Source organism: Lissotriton vulgaris, unplaced genomic scaffold, assembly GCF_964263255.1.
Source record: "Lissotriton vulgaris unplaced genomic scaffold, aLisVul1.2 SCAFFOLD_1795, whole genome shotgun sequence".
In the NCBI taxonomy this organism is placed as follows: domain Eukaryota; kingdom Metazoa; phylum Chordata; class Amphibia; order Caudata; family Salamandridae; genus Lissotriton; species Lissotriton vulgaris.
The window spans coordinates 239,115-255,212 of record NW_028251578.1 but is presented as its reverse complement, the minus strand read 5'-3'; the positions used below and the strand labels follow the sequence as shown (position 1 = coordinate 255,212).

The window sequence follows — 16,098 nt, the reverse complement described above, 5'->3', positions numbered from 1 at the left end:
CCTCCTCCCGTAGCACCTCCTCCTCTGCTGCGCCCCATTTCTTCATGGCCCCATCCAGGCAGCCTCAGGGGGCCCTTACGCCTGCGGGACATGCAGAGGGCACTGGCTTCCCATGAGGAGAGGGTCAGATTGTTTGTTGTCTCCCGAAGTGTGTGGTGTAAACGGTCCCAGTAGTGGTTAATACTTGGGCAATCCCAGAACATATAGTCTGGCATCGAGGGCAGGCAAAGTGTGTGTCAGGGTAGAATCGTTACTTTGGGGTGAGGTATGCCCTATGAAGTATATTGAATTGGATGTTCCTGAAGCATGCATTTCTGGAGACTTTCTTGGGGTACTCTAGGGCTTTTTCCAATTCTTTATGACATATTTTATCCTCCCATGTATGTCAAAATGTGTTCAGTGGGCAGAGGGTCAGTTCCCGAACAGCTTTGTATAGCCAGGTCACTAAGTGTCTGCCCACCCCCATATGAAGTATGGCATGAATTACTGGGTGCGTAGGGGGTTCTCCCGCATGTGGATCCCAAAATGGGCGGCTATTGTCTATTAGCTGCAGATGCAGAAGGAACTGCCCTGGGGGAAGGTCATATAGTTCTGTCAAGCGGGCGTATGTCATTAGCTGTCCATCTTCAAACAGGGATTCCATTTCTGTGATAGAGGAATCGGTCCATACTTGTAGGGCACGGGTAGTATAATTTTGTCAGTACGGGGGAATCCTACCAACGGGAATAAAGGTGAGTACGCAGGTTTCCCTTTGGACATGCAAAAGGTTTGGTCTGCGTATCTGCTGTTTGTGGAGTGACAATGGGGGGTGTGACTGAGCCGTCCCGGGAAGAGTGGGCGTCACTTATTTCTTCTTTGGAGGTGAATGGGTGAGGGGCTTTTTCCGCATCTGAGTTGTCTTCTTTCGATCTCCCTGCTGCTGCTGCTTGCAGTGCTCTCCTACATTCTGCTATTATTTGTTCCAGGTCAGGGGAGCGCTGGGTGAGGGAATACGTGTGTGAGCTCAGCTGTGTAAGGGTGACTTTCCTGTGTTGACGTTTGTGGCTGCTCACGGGTCTGTGGTTGCTGCGAGCGTCAGATCCTGAGAGCCATTGTTCCACCCAGTCACTGGCTTCCGCTAGGTCAGTGAAGAAATGAGCAGCTCCATCATGCAGGATTTTCAAGCGGGCCGGGAAAAGGAGAGTGCATTGTACGTTTCTTTGCCATAAAATACGCTTGACTGCCAAGAAGGCTGTTGAACGGCGCGAGAGTAGTCTGGGAATAGCATTACGTGTTTATCCTCCACTTGAAGTGGTCCCTTCTGTCTGGCCGCTCTGAGGATAGTGTTTCTGTCTTGATAGTAAAGCAATTTCAGGAGGAAAGGCCGGGGTGGCGAGCCTGGTGGTGGTTTAAGGGCCGGCACTCAATGTGCCCTATCTATGGAAAAATATGGAGGCAGATCCGCCGTCCAGGTGAATGTCTTCATCCATGTTTCCATGTGTCTAACAGGGTTAGCCCCTTATGCTCCCTCTGGCAGGTTTAAAATGCGGATATTGCTCCTTCGAGAGCGGCCTTCCATATCGTCCGTTTTGCTTTCTAGGGACCGTACCTTTAGTTGCAGCTCTTGTATGGCGACTTGATGGGTTCCCTGTCGATGGTGAGTGCAGTACAGGCGGCCGCGTCCTCAACTACTGGTCACTTCCGTGGCCTTAGTACTATTGACTGTTTGCTTAAACGCACAGCACTCCTGTGGTCACCTTATTACAATGTTTGTCTCTCTGGGGCCCTCCGAAGCATGCCTCGAGGCCTGGCACCGGACGGGAGGAGGGGCCAACGACTGTGGCGGGCCGTAGTATAGCCTCTGCTAATATCTGGTGGGTCGGCGGCAGACTTTGGCAGCAGGTTTGTAGCTCGCTTGATGGGCGGCCGCGAGCGCTGGGTGATGAAGCTGTGCTGCTAACAATCGCCCTCTTTTGGGCTTGCGGCTCTGAAGTTAATGGCCGCCCGTCTGGCCGTCCACCCTAGCCCCAGAGGGATCGGTGAGATGGGGCCCCGGCGGGAAAGGGATGCAGATCGGTGCGGCGAGGGGCACCAGGTCCAGACAGCCGTGTGTGGTTTCCTCAGGATGGCGCGAGCCACCTCCCTGCCAATACTTCCACGCCTAGGCCTCTCCCCCCTGCACTCCGATTCCTGGTGCCGAAATGGGGGGACCACAGCTCGGAGACGCAGGCAGACGACGATCAGGGTGATCCGTGGTGTTGGGCTGTGTAGGAATAGCGGCTGACATGTGGAGCCTCAGTGTCGATGATCGTCCCCCTAGCGCGGTGGGTGTTGAATTGCCTCTCGTTGCGTACTGTGTATCAGAACCTGACCTTCTGTCCAAAGTGTCAGGACAAGGTAATCCAAAATCCACAGGAGCGAAGATGTTGTCTTTTCACTCCAATAGGGCACAGCGACACCAGACCACAGAGACTAACTGGGGATTCCACTACCCGCAAGGAGTGGAGAGACAACGAAGGACCACCTGGGCGATCTTTCAGGAGAGGTGGGTCTAGGAAGAGCAATCCTGCAGAGGGACGAGAGAATTGAAAGAAAGGTAATTAATCAAAGGCATACATTTGTGCAGCATAAATGTTATCTCACTTTGTATGCAAACCCAGACTTACCATCATCTGGCGAAGAAGAGCTTTGAATACCAATGCCTATACATCTTAGACAATGTGGTTCATAGTCCGTACTCCTTGTATGAGGGCAATATTTCCAAAGAGTAAATTGCCTTGAGCAAGTGCAAAGGTTCTTAACAGAATGGAAGTAAAAAGTGCTCTTCCAAGATTTTTCAAGAAAAAGGGGGTCGCAGAATAGCTGGGCAGGGTGTAATTAGGGATTAATAATGATGATGAAGCATGACACCAAGGGCCCTTTTGGTGTGTGAGGGGTATTTTAACAAATACTGTGTATGCCTGATATACTCTGGCTCACAGGAAACCTTCTAGATGTGGACCTTGTTGTTTATTAATCCCTAATTACACCCTGCCCAGCTATTCTGCGACCCCCCTTTTTCTTGAAAATCTTGGAACTTATAGATGTTAGAATTTTACTAAATGCTATTACTACTTGATGACTATCAGTGTTGGTGTCTTAGCAGGATTCAGTGTCAGGTAACACCTCCTTTACATCCTTTGGGAGGAAGGAAATAGGGTTCATTTTCTCCCATTTAAGAGTAGATCCACTCTTCCTACTCCGAATCAGTTTTGGGGCAAATATAGAGCTTGACTTAGCAGAAAGAGGCCAAACAAAACAAAAAAAGCATGATCACTGAACTCTGTCAACTCGGCTATGTAGGACTTAATTCATCTCTTAAAATTAGTCTGAATAATTGTAAAATCAGATGTCAAGGTAACTCCAGTAAGTTGAAAAGTGGGGAGGGGTTGACCAGTCATGGGGTGATACAGGTTTATTATAACTAGGTCCCAAGTTAATGAAAAACAGTTTGAAATGTTTCCGTAGTTATGATGCATAAAATGGACTAGCAACAAATCATTAGTTTGCTGCAATTCTGAGTAAGCCTCCTTTAGATCTGCCTGCTGCTGATGGAACTGCTGGCGTAACAAAAGAGCTGTAGCCGTTTATAGATATACAAAAGGGGGTGGTGATGAACAGAGTGTCTGAATTGAGCAGACCACTCTTACCCAGTCCAAAGATCAGGGCTTGATCCATCACCGTTATTTATCTCACTGCCCCATCCCAGCTCAGAACCTGGCTATATGCAAATCAGTCTGTCCCTGGCCCAGTGCATCATGGGAACAGGGCAGACTAAACTACCAAGCCAATTCTTTACCAGAAAGGAGACAAGCTACCGGGGACCGGTTTCTGGCATTTCAGCCTCTTCGGCCCGGCTTGCTTGAATCCTGATGGAGCAGTGAGAAAGGGACTCATGTCTGAGTATACCCTGCCACACCTATAGTGGCCAAAATCGATTTACAAAAGGGGGTGGTGATGAACAGAGTGTCTGAATTGAGCAGACCACTCTTACCCAGTCCAAAGATCAGGGCTTGATCCATCACCGTTATTTATCTCACTGCCCCATCCCAGCTCAGAACCTGGCTATATGCAAATCAGTCTGTCCCTGGCCCAGTGCATCATGGGAACAGGGCAGACTAAACTACCAAGCCAATTCTTTACCAGAAAGGAGACAAGCTACCGGGGACCGGTTTCTGGCATTTCAGCCTCTTCGGCCCGGCTTGCTTGAATCCTGATGGAGCAGTGAGAAAGGGACTCATGTCTGAGTATACCCTGCCACACCTATAGTGGCCAAAATCGATTTACAAAAGGGGGTGGTGATGAACAGAGTGTCTGAATTGAGCAGACCACTCTTACCCAGTCCAAAGATCAGGGCTTGATCCATCACCGTTATTTATCTCACTGCCCCATCCCAGCTCAGAACCTGGCTATATGCAAATCAGTCTGTCCCTGGCCCAGTGCATCATGGGAACAGGGCAGACTAAACTACCAAGCCAATTCTTTACCAGAAAGGAGACAAGCTACCGGGGACCGGTTTCTGGCATTTCAGCCTCTTCGGCCCGGCTTGCTTGAATCCTGATGGAGCAGTGAGAAAGGGACTCATGTCTGAGTATACCCTGCCACACCTATAGTGGCCAAAATCGATTTACAAAAGGGGGTGGTGATGAACAGAGTGTCTGAATTGAGCAGACCACTCTTACCCAGTCCAAAGATCAGGGCTTGATCCATCACCGTTATTTATCTCACTGCCCCATCCCAGCTCAGAACCTGGCTATATGCAAATCAGTCTGTCCCTGGCCCAGTGCATCATGGGAACAGGGCAGACTAAACTACCAAGCCAATTCTTTACCAGAAAGGAGACAAGCTACCGGGGACCGGTTTCTGGCATTTCAGCCTCTTCGGCCCGGCTTGCTTGAATCCTGATGGAGCAGTGAGAAAGGGACTCATGTCTGAGTATACCCTGCCACACCTATAGTGGCCAAAATCGATTTACAAAAGGGGGTGGTGATGAACAGAGTGTCTGAATTGAGCAGACCACTCTTACCCAGTCCAAAGATCAGGGCTTGATCCATCACCGTTATTTATAATGCCAGAAACCGGTCCCCGGGAGCTTGTTTCCTTCCCAGTGTAAGAATTGGCTTCTGTAGTTTGGTTTGTCCTGTTCCCATCATGCACTGGGACAGGAACAGACTAATTTGCATACAGTCAGGTTCTGAAACTGGGATGGTGCAGTGAGCTAAAAAACGGTGTTGGATCTAGCCCTGATCTTTTGACTGGGTGAGAGCTTTCTGTTTAATTCAGAGACTCTGTCCCTCACCACCCCTTTTTGTAAATATTTTTGTCCACCCCAAGCGTGGAAGGGTATTCTCAGATGTGAGACCCTTGCTCATTGCACCATCAGGATTCAAGCAAACCGGGCCGAAGACGGCTGTAATGCCAGAAACCGGTCCCCGGGAGCTTGTTTCCTTCCCAGTGTAAGAATTGGCTTCTGTAGTTTGGTTTGTCCTGTTCCCATCATGCACTGGGACAGGAACAGACTAATTTGCATACAGTCAGGTTCTGAAACTGGGATGGTGCAGTGAGCTAAAAAACGGTGTTGGATCTAGCCCTGATCTTTTGACTGGGTGAGAGCTTTCTGTTTAATTCAGAGACTCTGTCCCTCACCACCCCTTTTTGTAAATATTTTTGTCCACCCTAAGCGTGGAAGGGTATTCTCAGATGTGAGACCCTTGCTCATTGCACCATCAGGATTCAAGCAAACCGGGCCGAAGACGGCTGTAATGCCAGAAACCGGTCCCCGGGAGCTTGTTTCCTTCCCAGTGTAAGAATTGGCTTCTGTAGTTTGGTTTGTCCTGTTCCCATCATGCACTGGGACAGGAACAGACTAATTTGCATACAGTCAGGTTCTGAAACTGGGATGGTGCAGTGAGCTAAAAAACGGTGTTGGATCTAGCCCTGATCTTTTGACTGGGTGAGAGCTTTCTGTTTAATTCAGAGACTCTGTCCCTCACCACCCCTTTTTGTAAATATTGCCGTTTATAGATAGACTGCTCTGTCCAATTTTCCTGAAAGCAGATAATATCAGAATTCGTAAACACTTTATACCAATTTTGATTATCCTTTTTGTTTTCATAGCCAGCAGATAATATCAGAATTCGTAAACACTTTATACCAATTTTGATTATCCTTTTTGTTTTCATAGCCCGCTATATTCCTAGAGAGAAACTTTATATCGATGAGTTCGTAATGGTGAACCTGCTCCGGTGGTGCGAGTGAATTTGACATTATGATGTTGGAAATACCACTTTGGGGAAGTGGGAATGTTTGTACTCATGGCTCTTTATGTCTATCCACCTGTCTCCAATTCACAGCTGGCTGCTGGGGCGATGGCTACATCTGTGCAATTTCTGATAAGACGGTTATAAACTAGGGACTCAGGGTATACTGTAGATCTCTCACTCTGAGGGGCCTTCCTGTGTTGGTTAAGAGGGGGTGGAATTGGCACCTGCATTCCAAGTGGCAGGGTTGTGGCCCCTCTAAAGATACTGTTGAAGCCTGCCAGTGTAGGAGGTCAGACATGACAACATTTAGAGAGGGCCTGTGCATTTCAAAGGTGGCCTCATCTTCATAGGTCATTGTGGGTATAACCACTGGGGATGTGCTTTTAGGAGTTAAAGACGCTTTGGGGATTGGAAACATACTACGCTGGTTCGACGCTGGGACATTAACAAGAAGAACTATTGGGGTGGGGGGCTGCAACTGGATTATCTGCAAGCTTGTGGTGGCCTGGGGCTTGTTGTGCTTTAGGAAGGGGACTATCACTTGGTGGATTTTGCCTGGATGTTGCTTGCCTGCAGCTAATTGCCAACTGTTGTGGCCCGGGTCTCCAAGCACTCTCCAAGGGCTGGTTGATTGGCCTCCAGTCAACGAGTTCCCATGTTTGTTATTCAGTTACTCTTCGTGGGATTTTATCTACACATTTTGTACAAGGTCGTCTAGAATGTATAACTTGATAAACTGTTTTCTTTGCTCGTTTTGCAACAGCGCCTAATATTTAGCCATAACATGGTAGCATCTCCAGTACAATAGTGTTATCCTATAAATGGTGTTCCGCCCCCTTTGATGCAGAGAGGAGAATTCCGGCAGAGAGGACTGTTCTAGAAATACAGTAGTGCCTGACATGCAACCCTGCGTAAACTAAGTTTACACTCATCATGCAGACCACCTTACTGCTTGCACCAGGTATGGGGGCTTAGACCAATCCCAGAGATCGCAAATATATCCCTATGCTCACCAAATAAGGGTACAACTAGACAGATATATAATTTGCAATGGGTGGGATGTTTGTCCTATACAGTCTGGTAGTAATTCAAATTACTTTAGTTTTTTTTGTTTTACATTTTTTTATTTGGTTTTTACATTTCCACACATTGAGTATACCAACAACAGAAATTATTTAATCTTGGAATTACATTGATCTTTGTCTAATAGTCATCGAGAAATCACATCAAAAAATCACTTGTACATGTTTTAACATTGCAGACACAGCATGATAGTCGTCTCGAGGGTTATCTCATGACCGACCTCTGATGAGGTGAAAGGACGTGTATGAGCCCTCGGCTGTGCAGGTCAGTTTTTGAGTCAGAGATCTTCGTGTGCTCCTTCTGTGTTCCCTTATGGTGCGTTCTCGCCCGGTATTGGATTTGCATGTTTCCATTGAGATTTCATCGGATTCTGGATCTTCAGTGTGGGGAAAAAAACCATAAGCCATGGGGGTGAACTGGGGGAATCTGGTGCGGAGTTACTTGTTGAAGGTGATTGGTTGTGGTTACTGTCCATGGTACTATGTCAGCCACCTGGGGGGGACCGTGTAGAGCATGTTGTATGTGTTCTATGGGGGTCTGTGACCGTCACACAGTATTGCCCGTATTATGTGTCGATGTCTGGTCATGTATTATCGCCTGCCTGCCTCTGAGGAGATACTTGTGTAGTCTGCGCAGGGGATGTGTCAATGAGGATGGTTACGTTGTTTCGTGAATAAATCGGTGCATCAGTTGTGCTCAATCTAGGGAAATGGGGTGTTTATGTATTCCCCTCACTTCCTCCTCCCGTAGCACCTCCTCCTCTGCTGCGCCCCATTTCTTCATGGCCCCATCCAGGCAGCCTCAGGGGGCCCTTACGCCTGCGGGACATGCAGAGGGCACTGGCTTCCCATGAGGAGAGGGTCAGATTGTTTGTTGTCTCCCGAAGTGTGTGGTGTAAACGGTCCCAGTAGTGGTTAATACTTGGGCAATCCCAGAACATATAGTCTGGCATCGAGGGCAGGCAAAGTGTGTGTCAGGGTAGAATCGTTACTTTGGGGTGAGGTATGCCCTATGAAGTATATTGAATTGGATGTTCCTGAAGCATGCATTTCTGGAGACTTTCTTGGGGTACTCTAGGGCTTTTTCCAATTCTTTATGACATATTTTATCCTCCCATGTATGTCAAAATGTGTTCAGTGGGCAGAGGGTCAGTTCCCGAACAGCTTTGTATAGCCAGGTCACTAAGTGTCTGCCCACCCCCATATGAAGTATGGCATGAATTACTGGGTGCGTAGGGGGTTCTCCCGCATGTGGATCCCAAAATGGGCGGCTATTGTCTATTAGCTGCAGATGCAGAAGGAACTGCCCTGGGGGAAGGTCATATAGTTCTGTCAAGCGGGCGTATGTCATTAGCTGTCCATCTTCAAACAGGGATTCCATTTCTGTGATAGAGGAATCGGTCCATACTTGTAGGGCACGGGTAGTATAATTTTGTCAGTACGGGGGAATCCTACCAACGGGAATAAAGGTGAGTACGCAGGTTTCCCTTTGGACATGCAAAAGGTTTGGTCTGCGTATCTGCTGTTTGTGGAGTGACAATGGGGGGTGTGACTGAGCCGTCCCGGGAAGAGTGGGCGTCACTTATTTCTTCTTTGGAGGTGAATGGGTGAGGGGCTTTTTCCGCATCTGAGTTGTCTTCTTTCGATCTCCCTGCTGCTGCTGCTTGCAGTGCTCTCCTACATTCTGCTATTATTTGTTCCAGGTCAGGGGAGCGCTGGGTGAGGGAATACGTGTGTGAGCTCAGCTGTGTAAGGGTGACTTTCCTGTGTTGACGTTTGTGGCTGCTCACGGGTCTGTGGTTGCTGCGAGCGTCAGATCCTGAGAGCCATTGTTCCACCCAGTCACTGGCTTCCGCTAGGTCAGTGAAGAAATGAGCAGCTCCATCATGCAGGATTTTCAAGCGGGCCGGGAAAAGGAGAGTGCATTGTACGTTTCTTTGCCATAAAATACGCTTGACTGCCAAGAAGGCTGTTGAACGGCGCGAGAGTAGTCTGGGAATAGCATTACGTGTTTATCCTCCACTTGAAGTGGTCCCTTCTGTCTGGCCGCTCTGAGGATAGTGTTTCTGTCTTGATAGTAAAGCAATTTCAGGAGGAAGGGCCGGGGTGGCGAGCCTGGTGGTGGTTTAAGGGCCGGCACTCAATGTGCCCTATCTATGGAAAAATATGGAGGCAGATCCGCCGTCCAGGTGAATGTCTTCATCCATGTTTCCATGTGTCTAACAGGGTTAGCCCCTTATGCTCCCTCTGGCAGGTTTAAAATGCGGATATTGCTCCTTCGAGAGCGGCCTTCCACATCGTCCGTTTTGCTTTCTAGGGACCGTACCTTTAGTTGCAGCTCTTGTATGGCGACTTGATGGGTTCCCTGTCGATGGTGAGTGCAGTACAGGCGGCCGCGTCCTCAACTACTGGTCACTTCCGTGGCCTTAGTACTATTGACTGTTTGCTTAAACGCACAGCACTCCTGTGGTCACCTTATTACAATGTTTGTCTCTCTGGGGCCCTCCGAAGCATGCCTCGAGGCCTGGCACCGGACGGGAGGAGGGGCCAACGACTGTGGCGGGCCGTAGTATAGCCTCTGCTAATATCTGGTGGGTCGGCGGCAGACTTTGGCAGCAGGTTTGTAGCTCGCTTGATGGGCGGCCGCGAGCGCTGGGTGATGAAGCTGTGCTGCTAACAATCGCCCTCTTTTGGGCTTGCGGCTCTGAAGTTAATGGCCGCCCGTCTGGCCGTCCACCCTAGCCCCAGAGGGATCGGTGAGATGGGGCCCCGGCGGGAAAGGGATGCAGATCGGTGCGGCGAGGGGCACCAGGTCCAGACAGCCGTGTGTGGTTTCCTCAGGATGGCGCGAGCCACCTCCCTGCCAATACTTCCACGCCTAGGCCTCTCCCCCCTGCACTCCGATTCCTGGTGCCGAATTGGGGGGACCACAGCTCGGAGACGCAGGCAGACGACGATCAGGGTGATCCGTGGTGTTGGGCTGTGTAGGAATAGCGGCTGACATGTGGAGCCTCAGTGTCGATGATCGTCCCCCTAGCGCGGTGGGTGTTGAATTGCCTCTCGTTGCGTACTGTGTATCAGAACCTGACCTTCTGTCCAAAGTGTCAGGACAAGGTAATCCAAAATCCACAGGAGCGAAGATGTTGTCTTTTCACTCCAATAGGGCACAGCGACACCAGACCACAGAGACTAACTGGGGATTCCACTACCCGCAAGGAGTGGAGAGACAACGAAGGACCACCTGGGCGATCTTTCAGGAGAGGTGGGTCTAGGAAGAGCAATCCTGCAGAGGGACGAGAGAATTGAAAGAAAGGTAATTAATCAAAGGCATATATTTGTGCAGCATAAATGTTATCTCACTTTGTATGCAAACCCAGACTTACCATCATCTGGCGAAGAAGAGCTTTGAATACCAATGCCTATACATCTTAGACAATGTGGTTCATAGTCCGTACTCCTTGTATGAGGGCAATATTTCCAAAGAGTAAATTGCCTTGAGCAAGTGCAAAGGTTCTTAACAGAATGGAAGTAAAAAGTGCTCTTCCAAGATTTTTCAAGAAAAAGGGGGTCGCAGAATAGCTGGGCAGGGTGTAATTAGGGATTAATAATGATGATGAAGCATGACACCAAGGGCCCTTTTGGTGTGTGAGGGGTATTTTAACAAATACTGTGTATGCCTGATATACTCTGGCTCACAGGAAACCTTCTAGATGTGGACCTTGTTGTTTATTAATCCCTAATTACACCCTGCCCAGCTATTCTGCGACCCCCCTTTTTCTTGAAAATCTTGGAACTTATAGATGTTAGAATTTTACTAAATGCTATTACTACTTGATGACTATCAGTGTTGGTGTCTTAGCAGGATTCAGTGTCAGGTAACACCTCCTTTACATCCTTTGGGAGGAAGGAAATAGGGTTCATGTTCTCCCATTTAAGAGTAGATCCACTCTTCCTACTCCGAATCAGTTTTGGGGCAAATATAGAGCTTGACTTAGCAGAAAGAGGCCAAACAAAACAAAAAAAGCATGATCACTGAACTCTGTCAACTCGGCTATGTAGGACTTAATTCATCTCTTAAAATTAGTCTGAATAATTGTAAAATCAGATGTCAAGGTAACTCCAGTAAGTTGAAAAGTGGGGAGGGGTTGACCAGTCATGGGGTGATACAGGTTTATTATAACTAGGTCCCAAGTTAATGAAAAACAGTTTGAAATGTTTCCGTAGTTATGATGCATAAAATGGACTAGCAACAAATCATTAGTTTGCTGCAATTCTGAGTAAGCCTCCTTTAGATCTGCCTGCTGCTGATGGAACTGCTGGCGTAACAAAAGAGCTGTAGCCGTTTATAGATAGACTGCTCTGTCCAATTTTCCTGAAAGCAGATAATATCAGAATTCGTAAACACTTTATACCAATTTTGATTATCCTTTTTGTTTTCATAGCCCGCTATATTCCTAGAGAGAAACTTTATATCACTTAGGGACTCCTGCGACCAAATTGCTGTTGGTACTTGTGAGAAGGATGATGTAGGGTCAATTGGTAAGGATGTAATACTGCTTAGTGGATCTAAAATAACCAACTGAACCCTCTCCACGGGTACCAAACCAGAAACCATTTGAAAATCGTTATAAAGAACAGACTGAGGAGGCAAATAATTTAGTGGAAAGTTCAGTCATTCACATGCCTCCATATCGTCCAACAATGGGTACCTATTTGATAGAGCAAGGGCATCAAAAGCCACCTGGGCAGGCTTATGACCAGTTCTCACTAAAGAAAGGACCTGAGTGAGTACGGTGGAACTACATACTGGTGCAGACCTTTAAAAAACGCCAAACGAGACTGCATACATCTGAGAATGGAGTGAAGGGGCAACCGGTAAACTCCCTAATGGGTCTCTCACTAGCCATTCATTATCAAAGGTTAAAATAACCAGTCATTATCGGTTGTTTTTACATCAGACCCAATTCACTGCGTTCTTCTGGCCATTATCAAATGATTTTGGATGAGATGACCTTGATTAGAGTTTTGAGTCATCCAGTGTCGAGCCTTGGCTCGACACTGAAGATTTTCTAAGATTAGGACGTAATAAAGGCACGTTGACTAAAATTTGAACATAGTGACAAGCTGCAGGAGGGAAGTTCATGTATTGTTGATTTGGTCTGCTATTGGCCTGAGTAGACGGGAGATTTACCATAACCTGTGGTCTTGATAAGTTGTGTGATTGCCCCTTACGCATAGAATCTGATATGGTCACCTGCGGTGGGCAACACCTAGGGACCAAATCTACATGGTCTGGACCTATAGGATCCCTGCTGGGGGCCAACTGATTTTCAACACAAGGATGACCAATGGAAGTAGAGGGTGATTTAGCTAACTCACGACCAAGGATCATGTTTTCACAATTAAAACGCAAATTATGACTTTCACAATTTTAGTTTTTTAAGAGTTTTACAGACATCAGAGGGGATGACCTTAAGTGCAATCTATAGAATCTAAACGGGCATAGATTGGTTGCAAAAGTTGTTTAAAGTTATCAAGAAGATCACACCAATATGAGGGAAATGTAGTCTCTGAATGTTGCTGGCCATTCATACATGTGGAACTCGCTGGCATAGCGGCCTTTCTGATCTTGTTGGCTGGTCACATGGAGGGCAGTATCGCATAACCTCTTTTTCATTTACCATTTACAGAGGTAGCGTCAGTCGGTTTCCCACTAAATGTAGAGGCAGGCTTGGAATGTTCGGGGGTTGGTACAGAGACTGCCGGAAATTCTGGAAGAGAAACCCCATATAGTTTCTTTACACCGCCTTTAGTTGGAGAAACAACTTGATTAGATGACTGCCCTATCCCTGACTCCAACGAAATTCTCTTTTCTGAAAGTATGATTTATCGATGTTGCCTTGGCCAGAAAGGTATCTAAAGAGGTAACAGTTACCGCCTCTGTTGCTCTCAGCTTTTTCTTGCCCAAGGTGGGCCTGTAATGGGGAGTGTAGAAGTTAGAGCGGGGGGCCCAGCCCAGCCTCCGACGGGCATGGAGGGTCCGCCCTTGGCCCGAGCGAGGCCCATGCATTGGTACCACACTGCTGCCTATAAGCATCTCCGGGTGCCGGAAGAGTGATGCTTTGTGCAGTGGAGCCTGGGGGCTGTAGTTCGTGCCCTGGCTCTGCTCCGATGCGGCCCCCACAGCGGGACCTAACTGCTGCCTTTAAGCGGCTCCGGGTTGCGGTAAGAGTGATGCATTGTGTGGTGGAGCCTTGAGGCTGTAGTCACTGCCATGGCTCTGCTCCGATGCGTCCCCCACTGCTGGACCTCACTGCTGCCTTTATGTGCCTCCGCACACAGGAAGAGTGACGCAGAGTGTGGTGGAGCCTCTGACCTGTAGTCAGTGTCCCTGCTCTGATGCATCCCCAGGGAATCTCTAATAGAATGCTCTACCTTGCACTCACTTCAATTGTCCAACTTAAGCATAATTGGAGACTTGAATCTTTTCTTCATCTTGATCTAGTCAACAAGAAAGAAATCCAGGACTTTACTAATGACCTGGCCCCTTTCCAATTAGCTCTGTTAGTAAAACATTCAGCTATGAGGCCGGCCATCTTCTGGACCCTTTTTTTTCCAACCTGGCCACCCTTCAAACTGCTCCCCCTGTTCCAGTGACCTGATCAAACCATTATATGGTGCCTATGACCATTGATACGCCTAGCTTTGAAAACAACATTACCGGTAACCCCACATTGAGAAAGCAGGAGCATAAACTGGACCCTTCTGCTTTTCAAGGTTTATCGAAAGGAGTGTGCCTCTATTAGACTCCAATAGAGAACGGGCGGAGACTTCCACCAAAGCATGGAAATATTCTCTATTGTGAACAACCTGATTAAACCCACCTCCACTCCTGGATTAGCAGAAACTTCTAACAGCCACTGCAGCAAGCTTGGTCAATTATCTTTATCTTTACTTTAACAGGGGTGCGAAAACAGTCAAACCTGTCTCTCTTGACACAGGGACCTACCACTCGCAATGGGCTCCCCTGGACCAATTGGCTCTACTTGACGCAGATTCGATTTCTACCTTAATGCATCAAGTGAAATCTGGATCTCCGGATGACCCATTTAAACCTGAATATATTTAAAAATTTCAAGAGAGCGTCACACCCATATTTCTAGAATTAGCCAAACTTGCTGAGCACTGAAGAAGTATCAATATCATGGGAACACGCCAAGGTTATCCGTCTTCTAAAAAAGCCTTCGCTAAATGCCACTCAGCCAGAAAACTATTAACTCATTTCTCTTCCGTCGTTTCTGTCCAAGGATGAAGAGAAACATGTAAACAATCTCCTAACCAAAATATTAGAACAATATAAAATGTTAGATTGTTCCCAAAATGGATTTAGAACATACAACACCGAAAGCGAAATTGCTCTTTTAACAGTTACTGAATCCCTTTGCAGTACTGCAGATGCTGGCAAATCCCAGGCTCTGATACTCATAGATTTAAGTGTGGCCTTCAACCCTGTCTCACATGCAATAATATTAACTCGCCTCACTGACCTGGGGCTACAGGGCAAAGGTCTGGCCTGGTTTACCTTCTTTTTAACGGAGTGGTCTTCTAAAGTTATACCCCCCTTTCGTCTCATCACAAAGAGGACTGGCTCCTGGCATCCCTCTGGGCTCGGAGCTCAGTCCTACCCTTTTTATTATTCACATCAGACCTCTGGTGGAGGTAGTGAAATATTTTGGAATATGGCCAAATAGATGCACGACAACTGTTTAAACTGAACTAAAAAAACAGAGATCCAAGGAGTACCCAGCCTAGCTGCCTGGATGCAATTTTACATGCCCTCCAGAACACTACGCTCCACCAATCTATACCTGGCCCACATCCCTCGTCACAGCAGAGCCAGAACGGGAGGTTTCTCCTTCCATGTCTTAGCTCCGACCCGATGGAATTCTATGCCTCCTAACCTTAGAAAGCTTTTCCGGAAACAGTGGAGGACACAGCTCTTATCCATCTGGACTGACAATTTTGCCTCTCTGCCACTGTGTTTCTTAGGATTCTTTTATGTCCCTTGATGATATTGTCTGACAGGTGGACCCTCACCTTCCCCTCAGGCCAGGCTGCCTTCAGGTGTTGTGCTTTCAAAGGCTCGGCTCCCCTCTTGTAAAGGGTCAAAGTGGTAACACCCTTGCAGCAAGTGCCTTTATCAGCCGCAGTATTAATATATAGTGCACACCAATTCCCAGCCCAGTAAAGGCCTGAAACAGACCCAAAATGGAGCATGTACCTGCATGTTATATACTTCCTAGAGCGTTACCTTTATTATATACTTCCTGGAGCGTTACCTTTATTATATACTCCTTTATTATATACTTGCTGGAGCGTTACCTTTGTTATATACTCCTTTATTATATACTTCCTGGAGTGTTACATTTATTATATACTCCCTGGAGCATTACCTTTATTATATACTTCTTGGAGTGTTACCTTTATTATATACTTGCTGGAGCGTTACCATTATTATTTTCTTCCTGGAGCGTTACCTTTAATATATACTTCCTAGAGCGTTACTTTTATTATATACTTCCTGGAGCGTTACATTTATTATGTACTTCCTGGAGCGTTACCTTTATTATATACTTCCTAGAGCGTTACCTTTATTATATAATTCCTGGAGCGTTATATTTATTATATACTTCATGAAGAGTTTGCTTTGTAATGTAGCCTTGAAAGTGTTACTG

At 47.2% G+C, this 16,098-nt stretch overlaps 3 protein-coding genes across 3 annotated transcripts in view; all 3 read left to right on the top strand.

Annotated features, from left to right (window-relative positions):
* The window catches only part of LOC147662837 (uncharacterized), a 254,639-nt gene that overhangs the window by 12,316 nt on the left and 226,225 nt on the right, over nucleotides 1-16,098 (top strand). The window lies entirely within an intron of this gene.
* The window catches only part of LOC147662838 (uncharacterized), a 188,758-nt gene that overhangs the window by 12,321 nt on the left and 160,339 nt on the right, over nucleotides 1-16,098 (top strand). The gene's annotated exons all lie outside the window — the stretch shown is intronic.
* The window catches only part of LOC147662839 (uncharacterized), a 38,195-nt gene that overhangs the window by 12,348 nt on the left and 9,749 nt on the right, over nucleotides 1-16,098 (top strand). The window lies entirely within an intron of this gene.